Source organism: Acipenser ruthenus, chromosome 44 (assembly GCF_902713425.1).
Source record: "Acipenser ruthenus chromosome 44, fAciRut3.2 maternal haplotype, whole genome shotgun sequence".
In the NCBI taxonomy this organism is placed as follows: domain Eukaryota; kingdom Metazoa; phylum Chordata; class Actinopteri; order Acipenseriformes; family Acipenseridae; genus Acipenser; species Acipenser ruthenus.
In genome coordinates, this window is record NC_081232.1 from 5,986,106 (window position 1) to 6,012,135 (window position 26,030).

General features: G+C 62.1%; 19 non-coding genes and 8 pseudogenes across 19 annotated transcripts; all 27 read left to right on the top strand.

Moving 5' to 3' along the window:
- Positions 1 to 39: 39 nt before the first annotated feature.
- LOC131720582 (5S ribosomal RNA) lies at positions 40 to 158 on the top strand. The gene has a single exon (XR_009319479.1). It is a non-coding gene; the product is annotated as a 5S ribosomal RNA (ribosomal RNA).
- A 114-nt stretch (positions 159 to 272) lies between these two features.
- LOC131716343 (5S ribosomal RNA) lies at positions 273 to 381 on the top strand (annotated as a pseudogene).
- Positions 382 to 481: 100 nt separating this feature from the next.
- LOC131715636 (5S ribosomal RNA) lies at positions 482 to 598 on the top strand (annotated as a pseudogene).
- Positions 599 to 713: 115 nt separating this feature from the next.
- On the top strand, positions 714 to 832 carry LOC131720583 (5S ribosomal RNA). Its single transcript, XR_009319480.1, has one exon. It is a non-coding gene; the product is annotated as a 5S ribosomal RNA (ribosomal RNA).
- Positions 833 to 946: 114 nt separating this feature from the next.
- Positions 947 to 1,065, top strand: LOC131713137 (5S ribosomal RNA). Its single transcript, XR_009315024.1, has one exon. It is a non-coding gene; the product is annotated as a 5S ribosomal RNA (ribosomal RNA).
- Positions 1,066 to 1,165: 100 nt separating this feature from the next.
- On the top strand, positions 1,166 to 1,284 carry LOC131710394 (5S ribosomal RNA). Its single transcript, XR_009312266.1, has one exon. It is a non-coding gene; the product is annotated as a 5S ribosomal RNA (ribosomal RNA).
- Positions 1,285 to 1,398: 114 nt separating this feature from the next.
- LOC131710187 (5S ribosomal RNA) lies at positions 1,399 to 1,517 on the top strand. Its single transcript, XR_009312056.1, has one exon. It is a non-coding gene; the product is annotated as a 5S ribosomal RNA (ribosomal RNA).
- Positions 1,518 to 1,630: 113 nt separating this feature from the next.
- Positions 1,631 to 1,749, top strand: LOC131713718 (5S ribosomal RNA; annotated as a pseudogene).
- Positions 1,750 to 1,864: 115 nt separating this feature from the next.
- LOC131713894 (5S ribosomal RNA) lies at positions 1,865 to 1,983 on the top strand (annotated as a pseudogene).
- Positions 1,984 to 2,083: 100 nt separating this feature from the next.
- On the top strand, positions 2,084 to 2,202 carry LOC131720698 (5S ribosomal RNA). The gene has a single exon (XR_009319595.1). It is a non-coding gene; the product is annotated as a 5S ribosomal RNA (ribosomal RNA).
- A 100-nt stretch (positions 2,203 to 2,302) lies between these two features.
- LOC131711228 (5S ribosomal RNA) lies at positions 2,303 to 2,421 on the top strand. The gene has a single exon (XR_009313111.1). It is a non-coding gene; the product is annotated as a 5S ribosomal RNA (ribosomal RNA).
- A 114-nt stretch (positions 2,422 to 2,535) lies between these two features.
- Positions 2,536 to 2,654, top strand: LOC131711269 (5S ribosomal RNA). The gene has a single exon (XR_009313152.1). It is a non-coding gene; the product is annotated as a 5S ribosomal RNA (ribosomal RNA).
- Positions 2,655 to 2,766: 112 nt separating this feature from the next.
- On the top strand, positions 2,767 to 2,885 carry LOC131713943 (5S ribosomal RNA; annotated as a pseudogene).
- A 114-nt stretch (positions 2,886 to 2,999) lies between these two features.
- Positions 3,000 to 3,118, top strand: LOC131717189 (5S ribosomal RNA). Its single transcript, XR_009316074.1, has one exon. It is a non-coding gene; the product is annotated as a 5S ribosomal RNA (ribosomal RNA).
- A 96-nt stretch (positions 3,119 to 3,214) lies between these two features.
- LOC131712090 (5S ribosomal RNA) lies at positions 3,215 to 3,333 on the top strand. Its single transcript, XR_009313979.1, has one exon. It is a non-coding gene; the product is annotated as a 5S ribosomal RNA (ribosomal RNA).
- A 114-nt stretch (positions 3,334 to 3,447) lies between these two features.
- LOC131711749 (5S ribosomal RNA) lies at positions 3,448 to 3,566 on the top strand. Its single transcript, XR_009313637.1, has one exon. It is a non-coding gene; the product is annotated as a 5S ribosomal RNA (ribosomal RNA).
- A 97-nt stretch (positions 3,567 to 3,663) lies between these two features.
- Positions 3,664 to 3,782, top strand: LOC131712293 (5S ribosomal RNA). Its single transcript, XR_009314186.1, has one exon. It is a non-coding gene; the product is annotated as a 5S ribosomal RNA (ribosomal RNA).
- A 114-nt stretch (positions 3,783 to 3,896) lies between these two features.
- LOC131711750 (5S ribosomal RNA) lies at positions 3,897 to 4,015 on the top strand. Its single transcript, XR_009313638.1, has one exon. It is a non-coding gene; the product is annotated as a 5S ribosomal RNA (ribosomal RNA).
- Positions 4,016 to 4,112: 97 nt separating this feature from the next.
- On the top strand, positions 4,113 to 4,231 carry LOC131712294 (5S ribosomal RNA). Its single transcript, XR_009314187.1, has one exon. It is a non-coding gene; the product is annotated as a 5S ribosomal RNA (ribosomal RNA).
- Positions 4,232 to 4,345: 114 nt separating this feature from the next.
- LOC131712563 (5S ribosomal RNA) lies at positions 4,346 to 4,464 on the top strand. The gene has a single exon (XR_009314454.1). It is a non-coding gene; the product is annotated as a 5S ribosomal RNA (ribosomal RNA).
- Positions 4,465 to 4,576: 112 nt separating this feature from the next.
- On the top strand, positions 4,577 to 4,685 carry LOC131716516 (5S ribosomal RNA; annotated as a pseudogene).
- A 100-nt stretch (positions 4,686 to 4,785) lies between these two features.
- LOC131714095 (5S ribosomal RNA) lies at positions 4,786 to 4,904 on the top strand (annotated as a pseudogene).
- A 114-nt stretch (positions 4,905 to 5,018) lies between these two features.
- LOC131720584 (5S ribosomal RNA) lies at positions 5,019 to 5,137 on the top strand. Its single transcript, XR_009319481.1, has one exon. It is a non-coding gene; the product is annotated as a 5S ribosomal RNA (ribosomal RNA).
- A 100-nt stretch (positions 5,138 to 5,237) lies between these two features.
- Positions 5,238 to 5,356, top strand: LOC131711229 (5S ribosomal RNA). The gene has a single exon (XR_009313112.1). It is a non-coding gene; the product is annotated as a 5S ribosomal RNA (ribosomal RNA).
- Positions 5,357 to 5,470: 114 nt separating this feature from the next.
- On the top strand, positions 5,471 to 5,589 carry LOC131711751 (5S ribosomal RNA). The gene has a single exon (XR_009313639.1). It is a non-coding gene; the product is annotated as a 5S ribosomal RNA (ribosomal RNA).
- A 100-nt stretch (positions 5,590 to 5,689) lies between these two features.
- LOC131712295 (5S ribosomal RNA) lies at positions 5,690 to 5,808 on the top strand. Its single transcript, XR_009314188.1, has one exon. It is a non-coding gene; the product is annotated as a 5S ribosomal RNA (ribosomal RNA).
- A 114-nt stretch (positions 5,809 to 5,922) lies between these two features.
- On the top strand, positions 5,923 to 6,043 carry LOC131716237 (5S ribosomal RNA; annotated as a pseudogene).
- Positions 6,044 to 26,030: the final 19,987 nt, after the last annotated feature.

Consider the following 26,030-nt stretch of genomic DNA (forward strand, 5'->3'; position numbering starts at 1 on the left):
TTCACTAAACATAAAATTCATGAAAGCAGAAATGCAATCGCCTGCGGCCACACCACCTTGAATAAGCCTGATCTCGTCTGATCTCAGAAGCTAAGCAATGTTGGGCTTGGTTAGTACTTGGATGGGAGACCACCTGGGAATATCAAGTGCTGCAGGCATTGCATTTTTGTAATTACATTTTACAATTGAAATGTGTGGAGGACAAAAGGAAATTTTTGAGGAATCACCCCCAGCTCACTAAACATAAAAGTCATGAAAGCAGAAATGCAATCGCCTGCGGCCACACCACCTTGAATAAGCCTGATCTCAGAAGCTAAGCAATGTTGGGCTTATTTAGTAGTTGGATGGGAGACCACCTGGGAATATCAAGTGCTGCAGGCATTACATTTTACAATTGAAATGTGTGGAGGACTAAAGGAAATTTTGGAGGAATCACCCCCAGCTCGCTAAATATAAGTGTCAGGAAAGCAGAAATGCAATCGCCTGCGGCGACCACCTTGAATAAGCCTGATCTCGTCTGATCTTAAAAGCTAAGCAATGTTGAGCTTGGTTAGTACTTGGATGGGAGACCACCTGGGAATATCAAGTGCTGCAGGCATTACATTTTTGTAATTACATTTTACAATTGAAATGTGTGGAGGATAAAAGGAAATTTTGGAGGAATCACCCCCCAGCTCACTAAACATAAAAGTCATGAAAGCAGAAATGCAATCGCCTGCGGCCACACCACCTTGAATAAGCCTGATCTCGTCTGATCTCAGAAGCTAAGCAATGTTGGGCTTGGTTAGTACTTGGATGGGAGACCACCTGGGAATATCAAGTGCTGCAGGCATTACATTTTTGTAATTACATTTTACAATTGAAATGTGTGGAGGACAAAAGGAAATTTTGGAGGAATCACCCCCAGCTCACTAAACATAAAAGTCATGAAAGCAGAAATGCAGTCGCCTGCGGCCACACCACCTTGAATAAGCCTGATCTCATATGATCTAAGAAGCTAAGCAATGTTGGGCTTGGTTAGTACTTGGATGGGAGACCACCTGGGAATATCAAGTGCTGCAGGCATTACATTTTACAATTGAAATGTGTGGAGGACAAAAGGAAATTTTGGAGGAATCACCCCCAGCTCACTAAACATAAAAGTCATGAAAGCAGAAATGCAATCGCCTGCGGCCACACCACCTTGACTAAGCCTGATCTCGTCTGATCTCAGAAGCTAAGCAATGTTGGGCTTGGTTAGTACTTGGATGGGAGACCACCTGGGAATATCAAGTGCTGCAGGCATTACATTTTTGTAATTACATTTTACAATTGAAATGTGTGGAGGACAAAAGGAAATTTTGGAGGAATCACCCCCAGCTCACTAAACATAAAAGTCATGAAAGCAGAACTGCAATCGCCTGCGGTCACACCACCTTGAATAAGCCTGATCTCGTCTGATCTCAGAAGCTAAGCAATGTTGGGCTTGGTTAGTACTTGGATGGGCGACCACCTGGGAATATCAAGTGCTGCAGGCATTATATTTTTGTAATTACATTTTACAATTGAAATGTGTGGAGGACAAAAGGAAATTTTGGAGGAATCACCCCCAGCTCACTAAACATAAAAGTCATGAAAGGGAAATGCAATCGCCTGCGGCCACACCACCTTGAATAAGCCTGATCTCGTCTGATCTCAGATGGTAAGCAATGTTGGGCTTGGTTAGTACTTGGATGGGAGACCACGTGGGAATATCAAGTGCTGCAGACATTACATTCTTTCTAATTACATTTTACAATTGAAATGTGTGGAGGACAAAAGGAAATTTTGGAGGAATCACCCCCAGCTCACTAAACATAAAAGTCATGAAAGCAGAAATGCAATCGCCTGCTGCCACACCACCTTGAATAAGCCTGATCTCGTCTAATCTCAGAAGCTAAGCAATGTTGGGCTTGGTTAGTACTTGGATGGGAGACCACCTGGGAATATCAAGTGCTGCAGGTATTACATTTTACAATTGAAATGTGTGGAGGACAAAAGGAAATTTTGGAGGAATCACCCCCAGCTCACTAAACATAAAAGTCATGAAAGCAGAAATGCAATCGCCTGCGGCCACACCACCTTGAATAAGCCTGATCTCGTCTGATCTCAGAAGCTAAGCAATGTTGGGCTTGGTTAGTACTTGGATGGGAGACCACCTGGGAAAATCAAGTGCTGCAGGCATTACATTTTACAATTGAAATGTGTGGAGGACAAAAGGAAATTTTGGAGGAATCACCCCCAGCTCACTAAACATAAAAGTCAGGAAAGCAAAAATGCAATCGCCTGCGGCCACACCACCTTGAATAAGCCTGATCTCGTCTGATCTCAGAAGCTAAGCAATGTTGGGTTTGGTTAGTACTTGGATGGGAGACCACCTGGGAATATCAAGTGCTGCAGGCATTACATTTTTGTAATTACATTTTACAATTGAAATGTGTGGAGGACAAAAGGAAATTTTGGAGGAATCACCCCCAGCTCACTAAACATAAAAGTCATGAAAGCAGAACTGCAATCGCCTGCGGCCACACCACCTTGAATAAGTCTGATCTCGTCTGATCTCAGAAGCTAAGCAATGTTGGGCTTGGTTAGTACTTGGATGGGAGACCACCTGGGAATATCAAGTGCTGCAGGCATTACATTTTTTAATTACATTTTACAATTGAAATGTGTGGATGACAAAAGGAAATTTTGGAGGAATCACCCCCAGCTCACTAAACATAAAAGTCATGAAGCAGAAATGCAATCAACTGCGGCCACACCACCTTGAATAAGCCTGATCTCGTCTGATCTCAGAAGCTAAGCAATGTTGGGCTTGGTTAGTACTTGGATGGGAGACCACCTGGGAATATGAAGTGCTGCAGGCATTACTTTTTTGTAATTACATTTTACAATTGAAATGTGTGGAGGACAAAAGGAAATTTTGGAGGAATCACCCCCAGCTCACTAAACATAAAAGTCATGAAAGCAGAAATGCAATCGCCTGCGGCCACACCACCTTGAATGAGCCTGATCTCGTCTGATCTCAGAAGCTAAGCAATGTTGGGCTTGGTTAGTACTTGGATGGGAGACCACCTGGGAATATCAAGTGCCGCAGGCATTACATTTTACAATTGAAATGTGTGGACAAAAGGAAATTTTGGAGGAATCACCCCAGCTCACTAAACATAAAAGTCATGAAAGCAGAAATGCAATCGCCTGCAGCCACACCACCTTGAATAAGCCTGATCTCGTCTGATCTCAGAAGCTAAGCAATATTGGGCTTGGTTAGTACTTGGATGGGAGACCACCTGGGAATATCAAGTGCTGCAGGCATTACATTTTTGTAATTACATTTTACAATTGAAATGTGTGGAGGACAAAAGGAAATTTTGGAGGAATCACCCCCAACTCACTAAACATAAAAGTCATGAAAGCAGGAATGCAATCGCCGGCGGCCACACCACCTTGAATAAGCCTGATCCCGTCTGATCTCAGAAGCTAAGCAATGTTGGGCTTGGATAGTACTTGGATGGGAGACCACCTGGGAATATCAAGTGCTGCAGGTATTACATTTTACAATTGAAATGTGTGGACAAAAGGAAATTTTGGAGGAATCACCCCCAGCTCACTAAACATAAAAGTCATGAAAGCAGAAATGCAATCGCCTGCGGCCACACCACCTTGAATAAGCCTGATCTCGTCTGATCTCAGAAGCTAAGCAATGTTGGGCTTGGTTAGTACTTGGATGGGAGACCACCTGGGAATATGAAGTGCTGCAGGCATTACTTTTTTGTAATTACATTTTACAATTGAAATGTGTGGAGGACAAAAGGAAATTTTGGAGGAATCACCCCCAACTCACTAAACATAAAAGTCATGAAAGCAGGAATGCAATCGCCGGCGGCCACACCACCTTGAATAAGCCTGATCCCGTCTGATCTCAGAAGCTAAGCAATGTTGGGCTTGGATAGTACTTGGATGGGAGACCACCTGGGAATATCAAGTGCTGCAGGTATTACATTTTACAATTGAAATGTGTGGACAAAAGGAAATTTTGGAGGAATCACCCCCAGCTCACTAAACATAAAAGTCATGAAAGCAGAAATGCAATCGCCTGCGGCCACACCACCTTGAATAAGCCTGATCTCGTCTGATCTCAGAAGCTAAGCAATGTTGGGCTTGGTTAGTACTTGGATGGGAGACCACCTGGGAATATGAAGTGCTGCAGGCATTACTTTTTTGTAATTACATTTTACAATTGAAATGTGTGGAGGACAAAAGGAAATTTTGGAGGAATCACCCCCAGCTCACTAAACATAAAATTCATGAAAGCAGAAATGCAATCGCCTGCGGCCACACCACCTTGAATAAGCCTGATCTCGTCTGATCTCAGAAGCTAAGCAATGTTTGGCTTGGTTAGTACTTGGATGGGAGACCACCTGGGAATATCAAGTGCTGCAGGCATTGCATTTTTGTAAACATTTTACAATTGAAATGTGTGGAGGACAAAAGGAAATTTTTGAGGAATCACCCCCAGCTCACTAAACATAAAAGTCATGAAAGCAGAAATGCAATCGCCTGCGGCCACACCACCTTCAATAAGCCTGATCTCAGAAGCTAAGCAATGTTGGGCTTATTTAGTAGTTGGATGGGAGACCACCTGGGAATATCAAGTGCTGCAGGCATTACATTTTACAATTGAAATGTGTGGAGGACTAAAGGAAATTTTGGAGGAATCACCCCCAGCTCGCTAAATATGTGTGTCAGGAAAGCAGAAATGCAATCGCCTGCGGCCAGACCACCTTGAATAAGCCTGATCTCGTCTGATCTTAAAAGCTAAGCAATGTTGAGCTTGGTTAGTACTTGGATGGGAGACCACCTGGGAATATCAAGTGCTGCAGGCATTACATTTTTGTAATTACATTTTACAATTGAAATGTGTGGAGGACAAAAGGAAATTTTGGAGGAATCACCCCCAGCTCACTAAACATAAAAGTCATGAAAGCAGAACTGCAATCGCCTGCGGCCACACCACCTTGAATAAGCCTGATCTCGTCTGATCTCAGAAGCTAAGCAATGTTGGGCTTGGTTAGTACTTGGATGGGAGACCACCTGGGAATATCAAGTGCTGCAGGCATTACATTTTACAATTGAAATGTGTGGAGGACAAAAGGAAATTTTGGAGGAATCACCCCCAGCTCACTAAACATAAAAGTCATGAAAGCAGAAATGCAATCGCCTGCGGCCACACCACCTTGAATAAGCCTGATCTCGTCTGATCTCAGAAGCTAAGCAATGTTGGGTTTGGTTAGTACTTGGATGGGAGACCACCTGGGAATATCAAGTGCTGCAGGCATTACATTTTTGTAATTACATTTTACAATTGAAATGTGTGGAGGACAAAAGGAAATTTTGGAGGAATCACCCCCAACTCACTAAACATAAAAGTCATGAAAGCAGGAATGCAATCGCCGGCGGCCACACCACCTTGAATAAGCCTGATCCCGTCTGATCTCAGAAGCTAAGCAATGTTGGGCTTGGATAGTACTTGGATGGGAGACCACCTGGGAATATCAAGTGCTGCAGGTATTACATTTTACAATTGAAATGTGTGGAGGACAAAAGGAAATTTTGGAGGAATCACCCCCAGCTCACTAAACATAAAAGTCATGAAAGCAGAAATGCAATCGCCTGCGGCCACACCACCTTGAATAAGCCTGATCTCGTCTGATCTCAGAAGCTAAGCAATGTTGGGCTTGGTTAGTACTTGGATGGGAGACCACCTGGGAATATGAAGTGCTGCAGGCATTACTTTTTTGTAATTACATTTTACAATTGAAATGTGTGGAGGACAAAAGGAAATTTTGGAGGAATCACCCCCAGCTCACTAAACATAAAATTCATGAAAGCAGAAATGCAATCGCCTGCGGCCACACCACCTTGAATAAGCCTGATCTCGTCTGATCTCAGAAGCTAAGCAATGTTTGGCTTGGTTAGTACTTGGATGGGAGACCACCTGGGAATATCAAGGTCGCTGGGGACCGTGCGCGTGCTGGGGTTGTGGCAGGGTCCATTTGCGAGCTGCTGAGACCCCGCGCGTGGTTCCTGGGCCATATGCGCGAGCAGTGTAGGAGCCAGTGCGCGTGCTGGAGGTGCCAGGGACCATTTGGTAAGCTGCTCGGACCCCGAGCGGGGTCGCTGGGTTCAGTGCGCGTGCTGGGGAAGTGCAATGGACCGTTTGGCGAGCCGCTGGGACCCTGCGTGAGGTCCTAGAGACTGTGCTTTCTCTGATGAGGTGCCAGGAACCATTTGGCGAGCCACTTGTGCGAGGTCGCTGGGGCCCCTGCGTTCATTGGGGAGATGCCAGGGACCGTTTGGTGAGCCGCTGGGACCCCGCGCGGGCCCCGTACGTGCGCTGGAGAGGTGCCAGGGACCACTTGGCGATCCGCTGGGACCCTACGCAGGGTCGCTGGGGCACATGCGCGTGCTGGGGAGTTGCCAGGGACCATTTGGCAAGCAGCTGGGACCCTGAACGGGGTCGCTGGGGCTGGTGCCAGGAACCATTTGGCGAGCTGCTTGGAACTTGTGCGGTCGCTGGGGCCTGTGCGTTCCCTGGGGAGGTGTCAGGTACCATTTGGCGAGCCGTTGGACCCTGCGCGGGGTGGCTGGAGCCCGTGCGCGTGCGGCAGAGGTGCCAGGGACCATTTTGTGATCCGCTGGGAACCCACGCAGGGTCGCTGGGGCCCGTGCGTGTGCTGGGGAGGTGCCAGGGACCGTTTGGCGAGCCGCTGGGACTCCGCGCGGTGTCTCTGAGGCCCATGTGCGTGTTGGTGAGGTGCCAGGGAACATTTAGCGAGCCGTTGGGACCTCGCGTGGGGTCGCTGGTGTACGTGCGCGTGCTGGAGAGCTGCCAGGTACCGTTTGGCGAGCCGCTGGGACCATGCACGAGGTCGCTGCTGCCCATACTCGTGCTGGGGAGGTGCCATGGATCATTTGGCGAGCTGCTGGGATCCGCGTGGGGTCGCTGGGCACTGTGCGCGCGCTGGGGAGGGGCCAGGGACCATTTGCCGAAACGATTGAACGGTGCGCGGGGTCTCTGAGGTTCGTGCGCGCCCTGGGGATGTGCCAGTGACCATTTGCGAGGCGCTGGGACCCCATTTGGGGTCGCTGGGCCCCGTGCGCATACTGGATAGGTGCCTGGGACTGTTTGGCATGCCGCTGGTACCCTGCGCAGGGTCGATGGGCCCCGTGCTCTTGCTCGGGAGGTGCCAGGGACCATTTGGCGAGCCGCTCAGACCCAGTGTGGGGTCTCTGGGGCCCGTGCGTGCACTGTGGAGGTGCCAAGGACCGTTTGTCGTGCCTCTGGGACCCCGCGCGGGGTCGCTGGGCACAGTGCGCATGCTGGGGAGGTGCCAGGGACCGTTTGGCGAGCCGCTCGGACTCCGTCCGTGGTCGCTGGTGCCCATGCACGCTCTAGGGAGGTAACAGGGACCATTTGGCGAGCCGCTGGGGACCTGCGCGATGTCGCTGGATCCTGTGCGCGTGCTGGGAAGGTGCCAGGGACCATTTGGCGAGCCGTCGGACTCCGTACGTGGTAGCTGGTGACCGTGCACGTGGTAGGGAGGTGATATGGACCATTTAGCGAGCTGCTGGGACCCCGCACGGGGTCTCTGGGCCCCAGTGCGCCCACTAGGGAGGTGCCAGGGACCATTTGGAGAGCCGCTGGGTCCCTGGGTGCGGTCTCTGGGCCACAGTGCGCCCACTAGGGAGGTGCCAGGGATCATTTGGCGAGCTGCTCGGACCCCGTGTGGGGTCTCTGGGGCCCGTGCGTGCACTGTGGAGGTGCCAAGGACCGTTTGGCGTGCCGCCGGGGACCCTGCGCGGGGTCGCTGAGCACAGTGAGCATGCTGGGGAGGTGCCAGGGACCGTTTGGCGAGCCGCTGGGACTCCGTCCTTGGTCGCTGGTGCCCGTGCACGCTCTAGGGAGTAACAAGGACCATTTGGCGAGCCTCTGGGACCCCGCGTGTGGTCGCTGGGCACAGTGCGCGCGCTGGGGAGGTGCCAGGGACCATTTGGCGAGCCGCTCAGACCCAGTGTGGGGTCTCTGGGGCCCGTGCGTGCACTGTGGAGGTGCCAAGGACCGTTTGTCGTGCCTCTGGGACCCCGCGCGGGGTCGCTGGGCACAGTGCGCATGCTGGGGAGGTGCCAGGGACCGTTTGGCGAGCCGCTCGGACTCCGTCCGTGGTCGCTGGTGCCCATGCACGCTCTAGGGAGGTAACAGGGACCATTTGGCGAGCCGCTGGGGACCTGCGCGATGTCGCTGGATCCTGTGCGCGTTCTGGGAAGGTGCCAGGGACCATTTGGCGAGCCGTCGGACTCCGTACGTGGTAGCTGGTGACCGTGCACGTGGTAGGGAGGTGATATGGACCATTTAGCGAGCTGCTGGGACCCCGCACGGGGTCTCTGGGCCCCAGTGCGCCCACTAGGGAGGTGCCAGGGACCATTTGGAGAGCCGCTGGGTCCCTGGGTGCGGTCTCTGGGCCACAGTGCGCCCACTAGGGAGGTGCCAGGGATCATTTGGCGAGCTGCTCGGACCCCGTGTGGGGTCTCTGGGGCCCGTGCGTGCACTGTGGAGGTGCCAAGGACCGTTTGGCGTGCCGCCGGGGACCCTGCGCGGGGTCGCTGAGCACAGTGAGCATGCTGGGGAGGTGCCAGGGACCGTTTGGCGAGCCGCTGGGACTCCGTCCTTGGTCGCTGGTGCCCGTGCACGCTCTAGGGAGTAACAAGGACCATTTGGCGAGCCTCTGGGACCCCGCGTGTGGTCGCTGGGCACAGTGCGCGCGCTGGGGAGGTGCCAGGGACATTTTGGTGAGCCGCTGGGACCCCATGCGGGGTCGCCTGTGCCTGTGCGCGTGCTGGGGAGGTGCCAGGGACATTTTGGCGAGCCGCTGAGAGCCTGCGTGAGATTGCTGGAGACATTGCTTTCGCTGGGGAGGTGCCAGGGACCGTTTGGTGAGCCGCTCGGACTCCGTCCGTGGTCGCTGGTGCCTGTGCACGCTCTAGGGAGGTAACAGGGACCATTTGGCGAGCCGCTGGGGACCTGCGCGAGGTCGCTGGATCAGGTGCACGTGCTGGGAAGGTGCCAGGGACCATTTGGCGAGCCCTCGGACTCCGTACACAGTAGCTGGTGCCCGTATACGTGGTAGGGAGGTGATATGTACCATTTAGCGAGCCGCTGGGACCCCGCATGGGGTCTCTGGGCCCCTGTGCGCCCACTAGGGAGGTGCCAGGGACCATTTGGAGAGCCACTGGGTCCCTGGGTGCGGTCGCTGGGCCCAGTGCGCGTTGTGAGGAGGTGCCAGGGACATTTTGGCAAGCCGCTGGGAGCCTGCGCGAGGTTGCTGGAGAGCCACTGGGTCCCTGGGTGCGGTCGCTGGGCCCTGTGCGTTCGCTGAGGAGGTGCCAGAGACCATTTGGCGAGCCGCTGGAACCCCGCGTGGTGTCGCTAGTGTCCGTGCGGGTGCTGGGGAAGTGCAATGGACCGTTTGGCGAGCCGCTGGGACCCTGCGTGAGGTCGCTAGAGACTGTGCTTTCTCTGATGAGGTGCCAGGAACCGTTTGGCGAGCCGCTGGGACCTTGTGTGAGGCCACTGGGACCCCGCGAGGGCCCCGTACGTGTGCTGGAGAGGTGCCAGGGACCATTTGGCGATCCGCTGGGACCCTACGAAGGGTCGCTGTGGCCCATGCGCGTGCTGGGGAGGTGCCAGGGACCTTTTGTCGATTTGCTGGGACCCTGTGCGGGGTCGCTGGGTCCCGTGCGCGTGCTGGGGAGGTGCCAGGGACCATTTGGCAAGCAGCTGGGACCCCGTGCGGGTTCGCTGGGGCTGGTGTCAGGAACCATTTGGCGAGTTGTTGGACCCCGCGCGGGGTGGCTGGAGCCCGTGCGGATGCGGCAGAGGTGCCAGGGACCGTTTGGCATGCGGCTGGGACCCTGCGCGGTGTCGCTGAGGCCCATGCGCCTGCTGGTGAGGTGCCAGGGACCATTTGGTGATCCGCTGAGAACCCACGCAGGGTCGCTGGGGCCCGTGCGTGTGCTGGGGAGGTGCCAGGGACCGTTTGGCGAGCCGCTGGTACTCCGCGCGGTGTCTCTGGGGCCCATGTGGGTTTTGTGGAGGCGCCAGGGATGGTTTGGCGAGCCGCTGGGACACGGGGTGCGGTCTCTGGCCCCAGTGCTCTCGCTGGGGAGGTGCCAGGGAGATTTTGTCGAGCCGCTAGGACGCCACGCGGGGCCGCTGGGGTATGTTTGCACGCTGGGGAGTTGCCAGGGACCATTTGGCGAGCGGCTTGGAACTTCCGCGGTCGCTGGGGCCTGTGCGTGCGCTGGGGAGGTGCCAGGTACCATTTGGCGAACCACTGGGACGCCACGCAGGGTCGCTTGGGCCCGTACGCGTGCCGGGCAGGTGCCAGGGACCATTTGGTGTGCCGCTGGGACCCCGCGCGGTGTCGCTGAGGCCCATGCGCCTGCTGGTGAGGAGCCAGGGAACATTTAGCGAGCCGTTGGGACATCGCGTGGGGTCGCTGGTGTACGTGCGCGTGCTGGAGAGCTGCCAGGTACCGTTTGGCGAGCCGCTGGGACCATGCACGAGGTCGCTGCTGCCCATACTCGTGCTGGGGAGGTGCCATGGATCATTTGGCGAGCTGCTGGGATCCGCGTGGGGTCGCTGGGCACTGTGCGCGCGCTTGGGAGGGGCCAGGGACCATTTGCCGAACCGATTGAACGGTGCGCAGGGTCTCTGGGGTTCGTGCGCGCCCTGGGGATGTGCCAGTGACCATTTGCGAGGCGCTGGGACCCCATTTGGGGTCGCTGGGCCCCGTGCGCATACTGGGTAGGTGCCTGGGACTGTTTGGCTTGCTGCTGGTACCCTGCGCAGGGTCGATGGGCCCCGTGCTCGTGCTCGGGAGGGGCCAGGGACCATTTGGCGAGCCGCTCAGACCCAGTGTGGGGTCTCTGGGGCCCGTGCGTGCACTGTGGAGGTGCCAAGGACCGTTTGTCGTGCCTCTGGGACCCTGCGCGGGGTCGCTGGGCACAGTGCGCATGCTGGGGAGGTGCCAGGGACCGTTTGGCGAGCCGCTCGGACTCCGTCCGTGGTCGCTGGTGCCCGTGCACGCTCTAGGGAGGTAACAGGGACCATGTGGCGAGCCGCTGGGACCCAGTGTGGGGTCTCAGGGGCCCGTGCATGCACTGTGGAGGTGCCAAGGACCGTTTGTCATGCCTCTGGGACCCCGTCCGTGGTCGCTGGTGCCCGTGCACGCTCTAGGGAGGTAACAGGGACCATTTGGCGAGCCGCTGGGGACCTGCGCGATGTCGCTGGATCCCGTGCGCGTGCTGGGAAGGTGCCAGGGAACATTTGGCGAGCCGTCGGACTCCGTACGCGGTGGCTGGTGACCGTGCATGTGGTAGGGAGGTGATATGGACCATTTAGCGAGCTGCTGGGACCCCGCACGGGGTCTCTGGGCCGCAGTGCGCCCACTAGGGAGGTGCCAGGGACCATTTGGAGAGCCGCTGGGTCCCTGGGTGCGGTCGCTGGGCCCACTGCGCATACTTAGGTGCCTGGGACTGGTAGGTGCCTGGGACTGTTTAGCATGCCGCTGGTACCCTGCGCGGGGTCGCTGGGCCCCGTGTTCGTGCTGGGGAGGTGCCAGGGATAATTTGGTGAGCCACTCGGACCCCGTGTGGGGTCTCTGGGGCCCGTGCGTGCACTGTGGAGGTGCCAAGGACCGTTTGGCGTGCCGCCGGGAACCGCGCGCTGGGTCGCTGAGCACAGTGAGCATGCTGGGGAGGTGCCAGGGACCGTTTGGCGAGCCGCTGGGACTCCGTCCTTGGTCGCTGGTGCCAGTGCACGCTCTAGGGAGTAACAAGGACCATTTGGCGAGCCTCTGGGACCCCGCGTGTGGTCACTGGGCACAGTGCGCGCGCTGGGGAGGTGCCAGGGACATTTTGGTGAGCCGCTGGGACCCCATGCGGGGTCGCCTGTGCCTGTTCGCGTGCTGGGGAGGTGCCAAGGACATTTTGGCGAGCCGCTGGGAGCCTGCGCGAGATTGCTGGAGACATTGCTTTCGCTGGGGAGGTGCCAGGGACTGTTTGGCGAGCCGCTTGCACTCCGTCCGTGGTCGCTGGTGCCCGTGCACGCTCTAGGGAGGTAACAGGGACCATTTGGCGAGCTGGGCCCCGTGCGTGCGCTCGGGAGGGGCCAGGGACCATTTGGCGAGCTGCGCGGACCCCGTGTGGGGTCTCTGGGGCCCGTGCGTGCACTGTGGAGGTGCCAAGGACCGTTTGTCGTACCGCTGGGACCCCGCGCGGGGTCGCTGGGCACAGTGAGTATGCTGGGGAGGTGCCAGGGACCGTTTGGCGAGCCGCTCGGACTCCGTCCTTGGTCGCTGGTGCCCGTGCACACTCTAGGGAGTAACAGGGACCATTTGGCGAGCTGCTGGGACCCCGCGTCTGGTCACTGGGCCCAGTGCGCGCGCTGGGGAGGTGCCAGGGACCATTTGGCGAGCTGCTGGGGACCTGCGCGAGGTCGCTGGATCCCGTGCGCGTGCTGGGAAGGTGCTAGAGGCCGTTTGGCGTGGCACTGGTACCCTGCGCAGGGTCGCTGGGCACAGTGCGCGTGCTGGGGTGGTGCCAGGGACTATTTAGCGAGCCGCTGGGACCCCGGGTGCATACGCTGGGCCCAGTGTGCGCGCTGGGGAGGTGCCAGGGACCATTTGGTGAGCCGCTGGGAACCCGTGCGTAGTCGCTGGGGCCCGTTTGCGCCCTGGGGAAGTGCCTGGGACCATTTGGCGAGCCGTGGGATGCCGCGCGGGGTCTCTGGGGTTCGTGCGCGCCCTGGGGAAGTGCCAGTGACCATTTGCGAGCCGCTGGGACCCCACTTGGGGTCGCTGGGCCCAGTGTGCGCGCTGGGGAGGTGCCAGGGACATTTTGGCGAGCCGCTGGGAGACTGCGCGAGGTTGCTGGAGACAGTGCGTTCGCTGGGGAGGTGCCAGGGACTATTTGGCGAGCCGCTGGGAACCCAAGCAAAGTCACTGGGGCCCGTGCGTGCGCTCGGGAGGGGCCAGGGACCATTTGGCGAGCCGCTCGGACCCCGTGCGGGGTCTCTGGGGCCTGTGCGTGCACTGTGGATGTGCCATGGACCGTTTGGAGTGCCATTGGGACCCCGCGCGGGGTCGCTGGGCACAGTGCGCATGCTGGGGAGCTGCCAGGGACCGTTTGGCGAGCCGCTCGGACTCCGTCCGTGGTCGCTGGTGCCCGTGCATGCTCTAGGGAGGTAACAGGGACCATTTGGCGAGCTGCTCAGACCCAGTGTGGGGTCTCTGGGGCCCGTGCGTGCACTGTGGAGGTGCCAAGGACCGTTTGTCGTGCCTCTGGGACCCCGCGCGGGGTCGCTGGGCACAGTGCGCATGCTGGGGAGGTGCCAGAGACCGTTTGGCGAGCCGCTCGGACTCCGTCCGTGGTCGCTGGTGCCCGTGCACGCTCTAGGGAGGTAACAGGGACCATTTGGCGAGCCGCTCGGACCCCGCGCAGGGTGGCTGGGGCCCCGTGCCCGCGCTGGGGTGGGGCCAGGGACCATTTGGCGAGCCGCTGGGAACCCAAGCAAAGTCACTGGGGCCCGTGCGTGCGCTCGGGAGGGGCCAGGGACCATTTGGCGAGCCGCTCGGACCCCGTGCGGGGTCTCTGGGGCCTGTGCGTGCACTGTGGATGTGCCAAGGACCGTTTGGAGTGCCATTGGGACCCCGCGCGGGGTCGCTGGGCACAGTGCACATGCTGGGGAGCTGCCAGGGACCGTTTGGCGAGCCGCTCGGACTCCGTCCGTGGTCGCTGGTGCCCGTGCATGCTCTAGGGAGGTAACAGGGACCATTTGGCGAGCCGCTGGGGATCTGCGCGAGGTCGCTGCATCCCGTGCGCGTGCTGGGAAGGTGCCAGGGACCATTTGGCGAGCCCTCGGACTCCGTACGCGGTAGCTGGTGCCCGTGCACGCGGTAGGGAGGTGATATGGACCATTTAGCGAGCCGCTGGGACCCCGCACGGGGTCTCTGGGCCCCAGTGCGCCCACTAGGGAGGTGCCAGGGACCATTTGGAGAGCCGCTCGGACCCCGTGTGGGGTATCTGGGGCCCGTGCCCGCTAGGGAGGTGACAGGGAACATTTGGCGAGCCGCTGGGATCTCGTATGCGGTCTCTGGGCCAAGTGTGCAGGCAAGGGAGGTGCCAGGGACATTTTGGTGAGCCGCTGGGACCCCATGCGGGGTTTCCTGGGCCTGTGCGCGTGCTGGTGAGGTGCCAGGGACCATTTGGCGAGCCGCTGTGGCCCTGTGCAAGGTTGCTGGGTCACGTGCGCATGCTGGGAACGTGCTAGGGACCGTTTGGCGTGCCACTGGTACCCTTCGCGGGGTCACTGGACACAGTGCGCGTGCTGGGGAGGTGCCAGGGACCATTTGGCGAGCAGCTGGGACCCCGTGCGGGGTCGCTGGGTCTGGTGCCAGGGACCATTTGGCGAGCTGCTTGGAACTTACGTGGTCGATGGGGCCTGTACGTACGCTGGGGCAGGTGCCAGGTACTATTTGGCGAACCACTGGGACCCGACGCGGGATCGCTGGTCCCAGTGCGCGCGTTGGGGAGGTGCCAGGGACCGTTTGTCGAGCCGTTGGACCCCGCGCGGGGTGGCTGGAGCCCGTGCGCGTGCGGCAGAGGTGCCAGGGACCATTTGGTGATCCGCTGGGAACCCACGCAGGGTCGCTGAGGCCCGTGCGCGTGCTAGGGAGGTGCCAGGGACCGTTTGGCGAGCCGCTGGGACCCCGTGCGTGGTCGCTGGGCCCCTGTGAGTCCGCTGGGGAGGTGCCAGGGACCATTTATTATTTGGTAAGCCGCTCTGACCACGCGCGGTCCTTGGGCCCAGTGCGTGTGCTGTGGAGGTGCCAGGGACGATTTGCTGAGCCGCTGGTACCCCGCGTGCGCGCGCTGGGGAGGTGACAGGAACATTTTGGTGAGCCGTTGGGATGCCACGCGGGGTCGCTGGGCCCAGTGCGTGCACTGGGAAGGTGCAAGGGACCATTTGGCGAGCCTCTGGGACCCTGTGCAAAGTCGCTGATTCCCGTGCACGTGCTGGGGAGGTGCCAGGGAGCATTTTGCGAGCAGCTGGGACCCCGAGCGGGGAAGCTGGGCCACGTGCGTGCACTGGGGAGGTGCCAGGAACAGTTTGGCGAGCTGCTTGGACCCCGCGCTAAGTCGCTGGGGACCGTGCGTGTGCTGGGGTTGTGGCAGGGTCCATTTGCGAGCTGCTGAGACCCCGCGCGTGGTTCCTGGGCCCTATGCGCGAGCAGGGTAGGAGCCAGTGCGCGTGCTGGGGAAGTGCCAGGGACCGTTTGGCGTGCTGCTGGGACCCCGCACGGTGTCGCTGGAACCCGTGCGGGTGCTGGGTAGGTGCCAGGGCCCGTTTGTCAAGCCGCTGGAACCCCACGCTGGGACGCTGGGGCCCGTGAGCGTGCTGGGGAGGTGCCAGGGCCCGTTTGTCAAGCCGCTGGAACCCCACGCTGGGACGCTGGGGCCCGTGAGCGTGCTGGGGAGGTGCCAGGGACCATTTGGTAAGCTGCTCGGACCCCAAGCGGGGTCCCTGGGTTCAGTGCGCGTGATGGTGAGGTGCCAGGGACCATTTGGCGAGCAGCTGGGACCCCGTGCGGGGTCGCTGGTGCCCGTGTGCCTGCAGGGGATGCGCCAAGGGCGGTTTGGCGAGCCGCTAGGACTCTGCGCGGGGTCGCTGGGGCCCGTGCGCGTCCTGGGGAGGTGCCAGGGACATTTTGGCGAGCAGCTGGGACGCCACATGGGGTCGCTGGAGCCTGTGCGTGCGATGGGGTGTTGCCAGGGACCATTTGGCGAGCCACTTGGAATCTGCGTGGTCGCTTGGGCCTGTGCGTGCGCTGGGGATGTACCAGGGACCTTTTGGTTATCCGCTGGAACCCCACGCAGGGTCCCTGGGGCCCGTGCGCATGCTGGGGAGGTGCCAGGGACCATTTGCCGAGCTGTTTGGAACTTTTGCGGTCGCTAGGCCCTGTGCGTGCGCTGGGGAGGTGCAAGGGACCATTTGGCGAGCCTCTGGGACCCTGTGCAAAGTCGCTGATTCCCGTGCACGTGCTGGGGAGGTGCCAGGGAGCATTTTGCGAGCAGCTGGGACCCCGAGCGGGGCCGCTGGGCCACGTGCGCGCACTCGGGAGGTGCCAGGAACAGTTTGGCGAGCTGCTTGGACCCTGCGCTAAGTCGCTGGGGACCCTGCACTCGTTGGGGAGATGCCAGGGACCGTTTGGTGAGCCGCTGGGACCCCGCGCGGGCCCCGTACATGCGCTGGAGAGGTGCCAGGGACCATTTGGCGAGCTGCTGGGGACCTGCGCGAGGTCGCTGGATCCCTTGCGCGTGCTGGGAAGGTGCTAGAGGCCGTTTGGCATGGCACTGGTACCCCGCGCAGGGTCACTGGGCACAGTGCGCGTGCTGGGGTGGTGCCAGGGACTATTTAGCGAGCCGCTGGGACCCCGGGTGCATACGCTGGGCCCAGTGTGCGCGCTGGGGAGGTGCCAGGGACCATTTGGTGAGCCGCTGGGAACCCGTGCGTAGTCGCTGGGGCCCGTTTGCGCCCTGGGGAAGTGCCTGGGACCATTTGGCATGCCGCTGGTACCCCGCTTGGGGTCGCTGGGCCCAGTGCTCGTGCTGGGGAGGTGCCAGGGACATTTTGGAGAGCCGCTGGGAGCCTGCGCGAGGGTTCTGGAGACAGTGCGTTCGCTAGGGAGATGCCAGGGACCGTTTGGCGAGCTGCTCGGACCCCGCGCAGGGTCTCGGGGACCCGTGCGTGCGCTGCGGAGGTGCCAGGGACCATTTGGCGAGCCACTGGGACTCCACGCGGGGTGGCTGTGACCACATGCCCGCGCTGGGGAGGTGCCAGGGACATTTTGGTGAGCCGCTGGGACCCCATGCGGGGTCGCCTGGGCCTGTGCGCGTGCTGGGGAGGTGCCAGGGACCATTTGGCGTGCCACTGGTACCTCACGCAGGGTCGCTGGGCACAGTGCGCGTGCTGGGGAGGTACCTGGGACCATTTGTCTAGCCGTGGGATGCCGCGCGGGGTCTCTGGGGTTCGTGCGCGCCCTGGGGAATTGCCAGTGACCATTTGCGAGCCGCTGGGACCCCATTTGGGGTCGCTGGGCCCAGTGTGCGCGCTGGGGAGGTGCCAGGGACATTTTGGCGAGCCGCTGGGAGACTGCGCGAGGTTGCTGGAGACAGTGCGTTCGCTGGGGAGGTGCCAGGGACTATTTGGCGAGCCGCTCGGACCCCGCGCAGGGTGGCTGGGGCCCCGTGCCCGCGCTGGGGTGGGGCCAGGGACCATTTGGTGAGCCGCTGGGAACCCAAGTAAAGTCACTGGGGCCCGTGCGTGTGCTCGGGAGGGGCCAGGGACCATTTGGCGAGCCGCTCGGACCCCGTGCGGGGTCTCTGGGGCCTGTGTGTGCACTGTGGATGTGCCAAGGACCATTTGGAGTGCCATTGGGACCCCGCGCGGGGTCGCTGGGCACAGTGCGCATGCTGGGGAGCTGCCAGGGACCGTTTGGCGAGCCGCTCGGACTCCATCCGTGGTCGCTGGTGCCCGTGCATGCTCTAGGGTGGTAACAAGGACCATTTGGCGAGCCGCTAGGGATCTGCGCGAGGTCGCTGGATCCCGTGCGCGTGCTGGGAAGGTGCCAGGGACCATTTGGCGAGCCCTCGGACTCCGTACGCGGTAGCTGGTGCCCGTGCACGCGGTAGGGAGGTGATATGGACCATTTAGCGAGCCGTTGGGACCGCAGATGGGGTCGCTGGTGCACGTACGCACGCTGGAGTGGTGCCAGGGACCATTTGGCAAGCAGCTGGGACCCTACGCAGGGTCGCTGGGGCCCGTGCGCGTGCTGGGGAGGTGCCAGGGACCATTTGGCGAGCAGCTGGTACCCCGTGCGGGGTCGCTGGGGCTGGTGCCAGGGACCATTTGGCGAGCTGCTTGGAACTTACGCGGTCGCTGGGGCCTGTGCGTCCGCTGGGGAGGTGCCAGGTACTATTTGGTGAACCGCTGGGACCCAACGCGGGATCGCTGGTCCCAATGCGCTCATTGGGGAGATGCCAGGGACCGTTTGTCGAGCCGTTGGACCCCGCGCGGGGTGGCTGGAGCCCGTGCGCGTGCGGCAGAGGTGCCAGGTACCGTTTGGCGTGCCGCTGGGACCCCGCGCGGTGTCGCTGGGGACCGTGCGCGTGCTGGGGTTGTGGCAGGGTCCATTTGCGAGCTGCTGAGACCCCGCGCGTGGTTCCTGGGCCCTATGCGCGAGCAGTGTCGGAGCCAGTGCGCGTACTGGGGAGGTGCCAGGGACCATTTGGTAAGCTGCTCGGACCCCGAGCGGGGTCGCTGGGTTCAGTGCGCGTGCTGGGGAGGTGCCAGGGACCATTTGGCGAGCAGCTGGGACCCCGTGCGGGGTCGCTGGTGCCCGTGTGCCTGCAGGGGATGCACCAAGGGCGGTTTGGCGAGCTGCTGGGACTCTGCGCGGGGTCGCTGGGGCCCGTGCGCGTCCTGGGGAGGTGCCAGAGACATTTTGGCGAGCAGCTGGGACGCCACGTGGGGTCGCTGGAGCCTGTGCGCACGATGGGGTGTTGCCAGGGACCATTTGGCGAGCCACTTGGAATCTGCGTGATTGCTTGGGCCTGTGCGCGCGATGGGGTGTTGCCAGGGACCATTTGGCGAGCCACTTGGAATCTGCGTGGTTGCTTGGGCCTGTGCGTGCGCTGGGGAGGTGCCAGGGACCATTTGGTGAACCGCTGGGACCTGACGCGGGGTCGCTGGGCCCAGTGTTCGCTGGGGAGGTACCAGGGACCTTTTGGTTATCCGCTGGAACTCCACGCAGGGTCCCTGGGGCCCGTGCGCGTGCTGGGGAGGTGCCAGGGACCGTTTGCCTGCTGCTTGGAACTTTTGCGGTTGCTAGGCCCTGTGCGTGCGCTGGGGAGGTGCAAGGGACCATTTGGCGAGCTCTGGGACCCTGTGCAACGTCGCTGATTCCCGTGCACGTGCTGGGGAGGTGCTAGGGAGCATTTGGCGAGCGGTTGGACCCCGCGCGGGGTGGCTGGAGCCCGTGCGCGTGCGGCAGAGGTGCCAGGGACCGTTTGGCGTGCCGCTGGGAACCCACGCAGGGTCGCTGAGGCCCGTGCACGTGCTGGGGAGGTGCCAGGGAACATTTTGCGAGCAGCTGGGACTCCGAGCGGGGAAGCTGGGCCACGTGCGTGCACTGGGGAGGTGCCAGGAACAGTTTGGCGAGCTGCTTGGACCCCGCGCTAAGTCGCTGGGGACCGTGAGCGTGCTGGGGTTGTGGCAGGGTCCATTTGCGAGCTGCTGAGACCCCGCGCGTGGTTCCTGGGCCATATGCGCGAGCAGTGTAGGAGCCAGTGCGCGTGCTGGGGAGGTGCCAGGGACCATTTGGTAAGCTGCTCGGACCCCGAGCGGGGTCGCTGGGTTCAGTGCGCGTGCTGGGGAGGTGCCAGGGACCATTTGGTGAACCGCTGGGACCTGACGCGGGGTCGCTGGGCCCAGTGTGCGCTGGGGAGGTACCAGGGACCTTTTGGTTATCCGCTGGAACCCCACGCAGGGTCCCTGGGGCCCGTGCGCGTGCTGGGGAGGTGCCAGGGACCGTTTGCCGAGCTGCTTGGAACTTTTGCGGTCGCTGGGCCCTGTGCGTGCGCTGGGGAGGTGCCAGGGACCATTTGGCGAGCCGTTGGGACCCTGCGCGGGGTCGCTGGGCCCAGTGCGTGCACTGGGAAGGTGCCAGGGACCATTTGGCGAGCCTCTGGGACCCTGTGCGAGGTTGCTGTGTCACGTGCGCATGCTGGGAACGTGCTAGGGACCATTTGGTGAGCCCTCGGACTCCGTACTCGGTAGCTGGTGCCCGTGCATGCTCTAGGGAGGTAACAGGGACCATTTGGCGAGCCGCTGGGGATCTGCGCGAGGTCGCTGGATCCCGTGCGCGTGCTGGGAAGGTGCCAGGGACCATTTGGCGAGCCCTCGGACTCCGTACGCGGTAGCTGGTGCCCGTGCACGCGGTAGGGAGGTGATATGGACCATTTAGCGAGCCGTTGGGACCGCAGATGGGGTCGCTGGTGCACGTACGCACGCTGGAGTGGTGCCAGGGACCATTTGGCAAGCAGCTGGGACCCTACGCAGGGTCGCTGGGGCCCGTGCGCGTGCTGGGGAGGTGCCAGGGACCATTTGGCGAGCAGCTGGGACCCTGTGCGGGGTCGCTGGGGCTGGTGCCAGGGACCATTTGGCGAGCTGCTTGGAACTTACGCGGTCGCTGGGGCCTGTGCGTCCGCTGGGGAGGTGCCAGGTACTATTTGGTGAGCCGCTGTGACCCAACGCGGGATCGCTGGTCCCAGTGCGCGCATTGGGGAGATGCCAGGGACCGTTTGTCGAGCCGTTGGACCCCGCGCGGGGTGGCTGGAGCCCGTGCGCGTGCGGCAGAGGTGCCAGGTACCGTTTGGCGTGCTGCTGGGACCCCGCGCGGTGTCGCTGAGGCCCATGCGCCTGCTGGTGAGGTGCCAGGGACCATTTGGCGATCCGCTGGGAACCCACGCAGGGTCGCTGAGGCCCGTGCACATGCTGGGGAGGTGCCAGGGAGCATTTTGCGAGCAGCTGGGACCCCGAGCGGGGAATCTGGGCCACGTGCGTGCACTGGGGAGGTGCCAGGAACAGTTTGGCGAGCTGCTTGGACCCCGCGCTAAGTCGCTGGGGACCGTGCGCGTGCTGGGGTTGTGGCAGGGTCCATTTGCGAGCTGCTGAGACCCCGCGCGTGGTTCCTGGGCCCTATGCGCGAGCAGTGTCGGAGCCAGTGCGCGTACTGGGGAGGTGCCAGGGACCATTTGGTGAACCGCTGGGACCTGACGCGGGGTCGCTGGGCCCAGTGTGCGCTGGGGAGGTACCAGGGACCTTTTGGTTATCCGCTGGAACCCCACGCAGGGTCCCTGGGGCCCGTGCGCGTGCTGGGGAGGTGCCAGGGACCGTTTGCCGAGCTGCTTGGAACTTTTGCGGTCGCTGGGCCCTGTGCGTGCGCTGGGGAGGTGCCAGGGACCATTTGGCGAGCCGTTGGGACCCTGCGCGGGGTCGCTGGGCCCAGTGCGTGCACTGGGAAGGTGCCAGGGACCATTTGGCGAGCCTCTGGGACCCTGTGCGAGGTTGCTGTGTCACGTGCGCATGCTGGGAACGTGCTAGGGACCATTTGGTGAGCCCTCGGACTCCGTACTCGGTAGCTGGTGCCCGTGCATGCTCTAGGGAGGTAACAGGGACCATTTGGCGAGCCGCTGGGGATCTGCGCGAGGTCGCTGGATCCCGTGCGCGTGCTGGGAAGGTGCCAGGGACCATTTGGCAAGCCCTCGGACTCCGTACGCGGTAGCTGGTGCCCGTGCACGCGGTAGGGAGGTGATATGGACCATTTAGCGAGCCGTTGGGACCGCAGATGGGGTCGCTGGTGCACGTACGCACGCTGGAGTGGTGCCAGGGACCATTTGGCAAGCAGCTGGGACCCTACGCAGGGTCGCTGGGGCCCGTGCGCGTGCTGGGGAGGTGCCAGGGACCATTTGGCGAGCAGCTGGGACCCTGTGCGGGGTCGCTGGGGCTGGTGCCAGGGACCATTTGGCGAGCTGCTTGGAACTTACGCGGTCGCTGGGGCCTGTGCGTCCGCTGGGGAGGTGCCAGGTACTATTTGGTGAGCCGCTGTGACCCAACGCGGGATCGCTGGTCCCAGTGCGCGCATTGGGGAGATGCCAGGGACCGTTTGTCGAGCCGTTGGACCCCGCGCGGGGTGGCTGGAGCCCGTGCGCGTGCGGCAGAGGTGCCAGGTACCGTTTGGCGTGCTGCTGGGACCCCGCGCGGTGTCGCTGAGGCCCATGCGCCTGCTGGTGAGGTGCCAGGGACCATTTGGCGATCCGCTGGGAACCCACGCAGGGTCGCTGAGGCCCGTGCACATGCTGGGGAGGTGCCAGGGAGCATTTTGCGAGCAGCTGGGACCCCGAGCGGGGAATCTGGGCCACGTGCGTGCACTGGGGAGGTGCCAGGAACAGTTTGGCGAGCTGCTTGGACCCCGCGCTAAGTCGCTGGGGACCGTGCGCGTGCTGGGGTTGTGGCAGGGTCCATTTGCGAGCTGCTGAGACCCCGCGCGTGGTTCCTGGGCCCTATGCGCGAGCAGTGTCGGAGCCAGTGCGCGTACTGGGGAGGTGCCAGGGACCATTTGGTAAGCTGCTCGGACCCCGAGCGGGGTCGCTGGGTTCAGTGCGCGTGCTGGGGAGGTGCCAGGGACCATTTGGCGAGCAGCTGGGACCCCGTGCGGGGTCGCTGGTGCCCGTGTGCCTGCAGGGGATGCACCAAGGGCGGTTTGGCGAGCTGCTGGGACTCTGCGCGGGGTCGCTGGGGCCCGTGCGCGTCCTGGGGAGTTGCCAGGGACATTTTGGCGAGCAGCTGGGACGCCACGTGGGGTCGCTGGAGCCTGTGCGCGCGATGGGGTGTTGCCAGGGACCATTTGGCGAGCCACTTGGAATCTGCGTGGTTGCTTGGGCCCGTGCGTGCGCTGGGGAGGTGCCAGGGACCATTTGGTGAACCGCTGGGACCTGACGCGGGGTCGCTGGGCCCAGTGTGCGCTGGGGAGGTACCAGGGACCTTTTGGTTATCCGCTGGAACTCCACGCAGGGTCCCTGGGGCCCGTGCGCGTGCTGGGGAGGTGCCAGGGACCGTTTGCCTGCTGCTTGGAACTTTTGCGGTCGCTAGGCCCTGTGCGTGCGCTGGGGAGGTGCAAGGGACCATTTGGCGAGCTCTGGGACCCTGTGCAACGTCGCTGATTCCCGTGCACATGCTGGGGAGGTGCCAGGGAGCATTTGTCGAGCGGTTGGACCCCGCGCGGGGTGGCTGGAGCCCGTGCGCGTGCGGCAGAGGTGCCAGGGACCGTTTGGCGTGCCGCTGGGACCCCGCGCGGTGTCACTGAGGCCCATTCGCATGCTGGTGAGGTGCCAGGGACCATTTGGCGATCCGCTGGGAACCCACGCAGGGTCGCTGAGGCCCGTGCACGTGCTGGGGAGGTGCCAGGGAACATTTTGCGAGCAGCTGGGACCCCGAGCGGGGAAGCTGGGCCACGTGCGTGCACTGGGGAGGTGCCAGGAACAGTTTGGCGAGCTGCTTGGACCCCGCGCTAAGTCGCTGGGGACCGTGCGCGTGCTGGGGTTGTGGCAGGGTCCATTTGCGAGCTGCTGAGACCCCGCGCGTGGTTCCTGGGCCATATGCGCGAGCAGTGTAGGAGCCAGTACGCGTGCTGGGGAGGTGCCAGGGACCATTTGGTAAGCTGCTCGGACCCCGAGCGGGGTCGCTGGGTTCAGTGCGCGTGCTGGGGAGGTGCCAGGGACCATTTGGCGAGCAGCTGGGACCCCGTGCGGGGTCGCTGGTGCCCGTGTGCCTGCAGGGGATGCACCAAGGGCGGTTTGGCGAGCTGCTGGGACTCTGCGCGGGGTCGCTGGGGTCCGTGCGCGTCAAGGGGAGGTGCCAGGGACCATTTGGTGAACCGCTGGGCCCAGTGTGCGCTGGGGAGGTAGCAGGGACCTTTTGGTTATCTGCTGGAACCCCACGCAGGGTCCCTGGGGCCCGTGCGCGTGCTGGGGAGGTGCCAGGGACCGTTTGCCGAGCTGCTTGGAACTTTTGCGGTCGCTGGGCCCTGTGCGTGCGCTGGGGAGGTGCCAGGGACCATTTGGCGAGCCGTTGGGACCCTGCGCGGGGTCGCTGGGCCCAGTGCGTGCACTGGGAAGGTGCCAGGGACCATTTGGCGAGCCTCTGGGACCCTGTGCGAGGTTGCTGGGTCACGTGCGCATGCTGGGAACGTGCTAGGGACCATTTGGTGAGCCCTCGGACTCCGTACTCGGTAGCTGGTGCCCGTGCATGCTCTAGGGAGGTAACAGGGACCATTTGGCGAGCCGCTGGGGATCTGCGCGAGGTCGCTGGATCCCGTGCGCGTTCTGGGAAGGTGCCAGGGACCATTTGGCGAGCCCTTGGACTCCGTACGCGGTAGCTGGTGCCCGTGCACGCGGTAGGGAGGTGATATGGACCATTTAGCGAGCCGCTGGGACCCCGCACGGGGTCTCTGGGCCCCAGTGCGCCCACTAGGGAGGTGCCAGGGACCATTTGGAGAGCCGCTGGGTCTCTTGGTGCGGTCGCTGGGCCCAGTGCGCGTGTTGGGGAGGTGCCAGGGACATTTTGGCGAGCCCTCGGACCCCGTGCGGGGTATCTGGGGCCCGTGCCCGCTAGGGAGGTGACAGGGAACATTTGGCGAGCCGCTGGGACCTCGTATGCGGTCTCTGGGCCAAGTGCGCAGGCAAGGGAAGTGCCAGGGACATTATGGTGAGCCGCTGAGACCCCATGCGGGGTTTCCTGGGCCTGTATGCGTGCTGGTGAGGTGCCAGGGACCATTTGGCGAGCCGCTGTGGCCCTGTGCGAGGTTGCTGGGTCACGTGCGCATGCTGGGAACGTGCTAGGGACCGTTTGGCGTGCCACTGGTACCCTTCGCGGGGTCACTGGACACAGTGCGCGTGCTGGGGAGGTGCCAGGGACCATTTGGCGAGCCCTCGGACTCCGTACGCGGTAGCTGGTACCCGTGTACGTGGTAGGGAGGTGATATGGACCATTTAGCGAGCTGCTGGGTCCCTGGGTGCGGTTGCTGGGTCCAGTTTGTCGAGCCGCTGGAACCCACGCGGGTTTACTGGAGCCCGTGCGCGTGCTGGTGAGGTGCCAGGGAACATTTAGCGAGCCGTTGGGACCCCGCGTGGGGTCGCTGGTGTACGTGTGCGTGCTGGATCGCTGCCAGGTACTGTTTGGCGAGCCGCTGGGACCATGCACGAGGTCGCTGGGGCCCATACTCGTGCTGGGGAGGTGCCATGGATCATTTGGCGAGCTGCTGGGACCTGAGTGGGGTCGCTGGGCACTGTGCATGCGCTGGGGAGGTGCCAGGGATGATTTGCCTACCCGCTGTGACCCCGCGTGCGGTCGCTGGCCACAGTGCGCGGCTGGGGAGGTGCCAGGAACCATTTGGCGAGCCGCTTGGAACCTGTGCGGTCGCTGGGGTCTGTGCGTGCACTGGGGAGGTGCCAGGGACCATTTGGTAAGCCACACGGTCAAAGTGTGCATGCTGGGAAGGTGCAGGAGACCGTTTGTCGAGCCGCTGGGACCTTGTGTGGGGTCGCTGGGGCCCATGTGCCTGCTGCGGAGGCGCCAGGGACGGTTTGGCGAGCCGTTGGGAACCTGCATTGGGTCGCTGGTGCATGTACGCGCGCTGGGGAGGTGCCAGGAAGCATTTTGCGAGCCGCTGGGACCCCGAGCGGGGCCGCCGGAGACTGTGCTTTCGCTGAGGAGGTGCCAGGGACCATTTGGCGAGCCGCTGGGACCCTGCGCGAGGTCTCTGGGGCCCCTGCGCTCGTTGGGGAGTTGCCAGGGACCGTTTGGTGAGCCGCTGGGACCCCACGCGGGCCCCGTGCGTGGGCTGGGTAGGCGCCAAGGACGGTTTGGCGAGCCGTTGGGACCACAGATGGGGTCGCTGGTGCATGTACGCACGCTGGAGAGGTGCCAGGGACCGTTTGGCGAGCAGCTGGGACCCTACGCAGGGTCGCTGGGGTCCGTGCGCGTGCTGGGGAGGTGCCAGGGACCATTTGGCGAGCAGCTGGGACCCCGTGCGGGGTCGCTGGGGCTGGTGCCAGGGACCATTTGGCGAGTTGCTCGGAACTTACACGGTCACTGGGGCCTGTACGTACGCTGGGGCAGGTGCCAGGTACTATTTGGCGAACTGCTGGGACCCGACGCGGGATCGCTGGTACCAGTGCACGCGTTGGGGAGGTGCCAGGGACCGTTTGTCGAGCCGTTGGACCCCGCGCGGGGTGGCTGGAGCCCGTGCGCGTGAGGCAGAGGTGCCAGG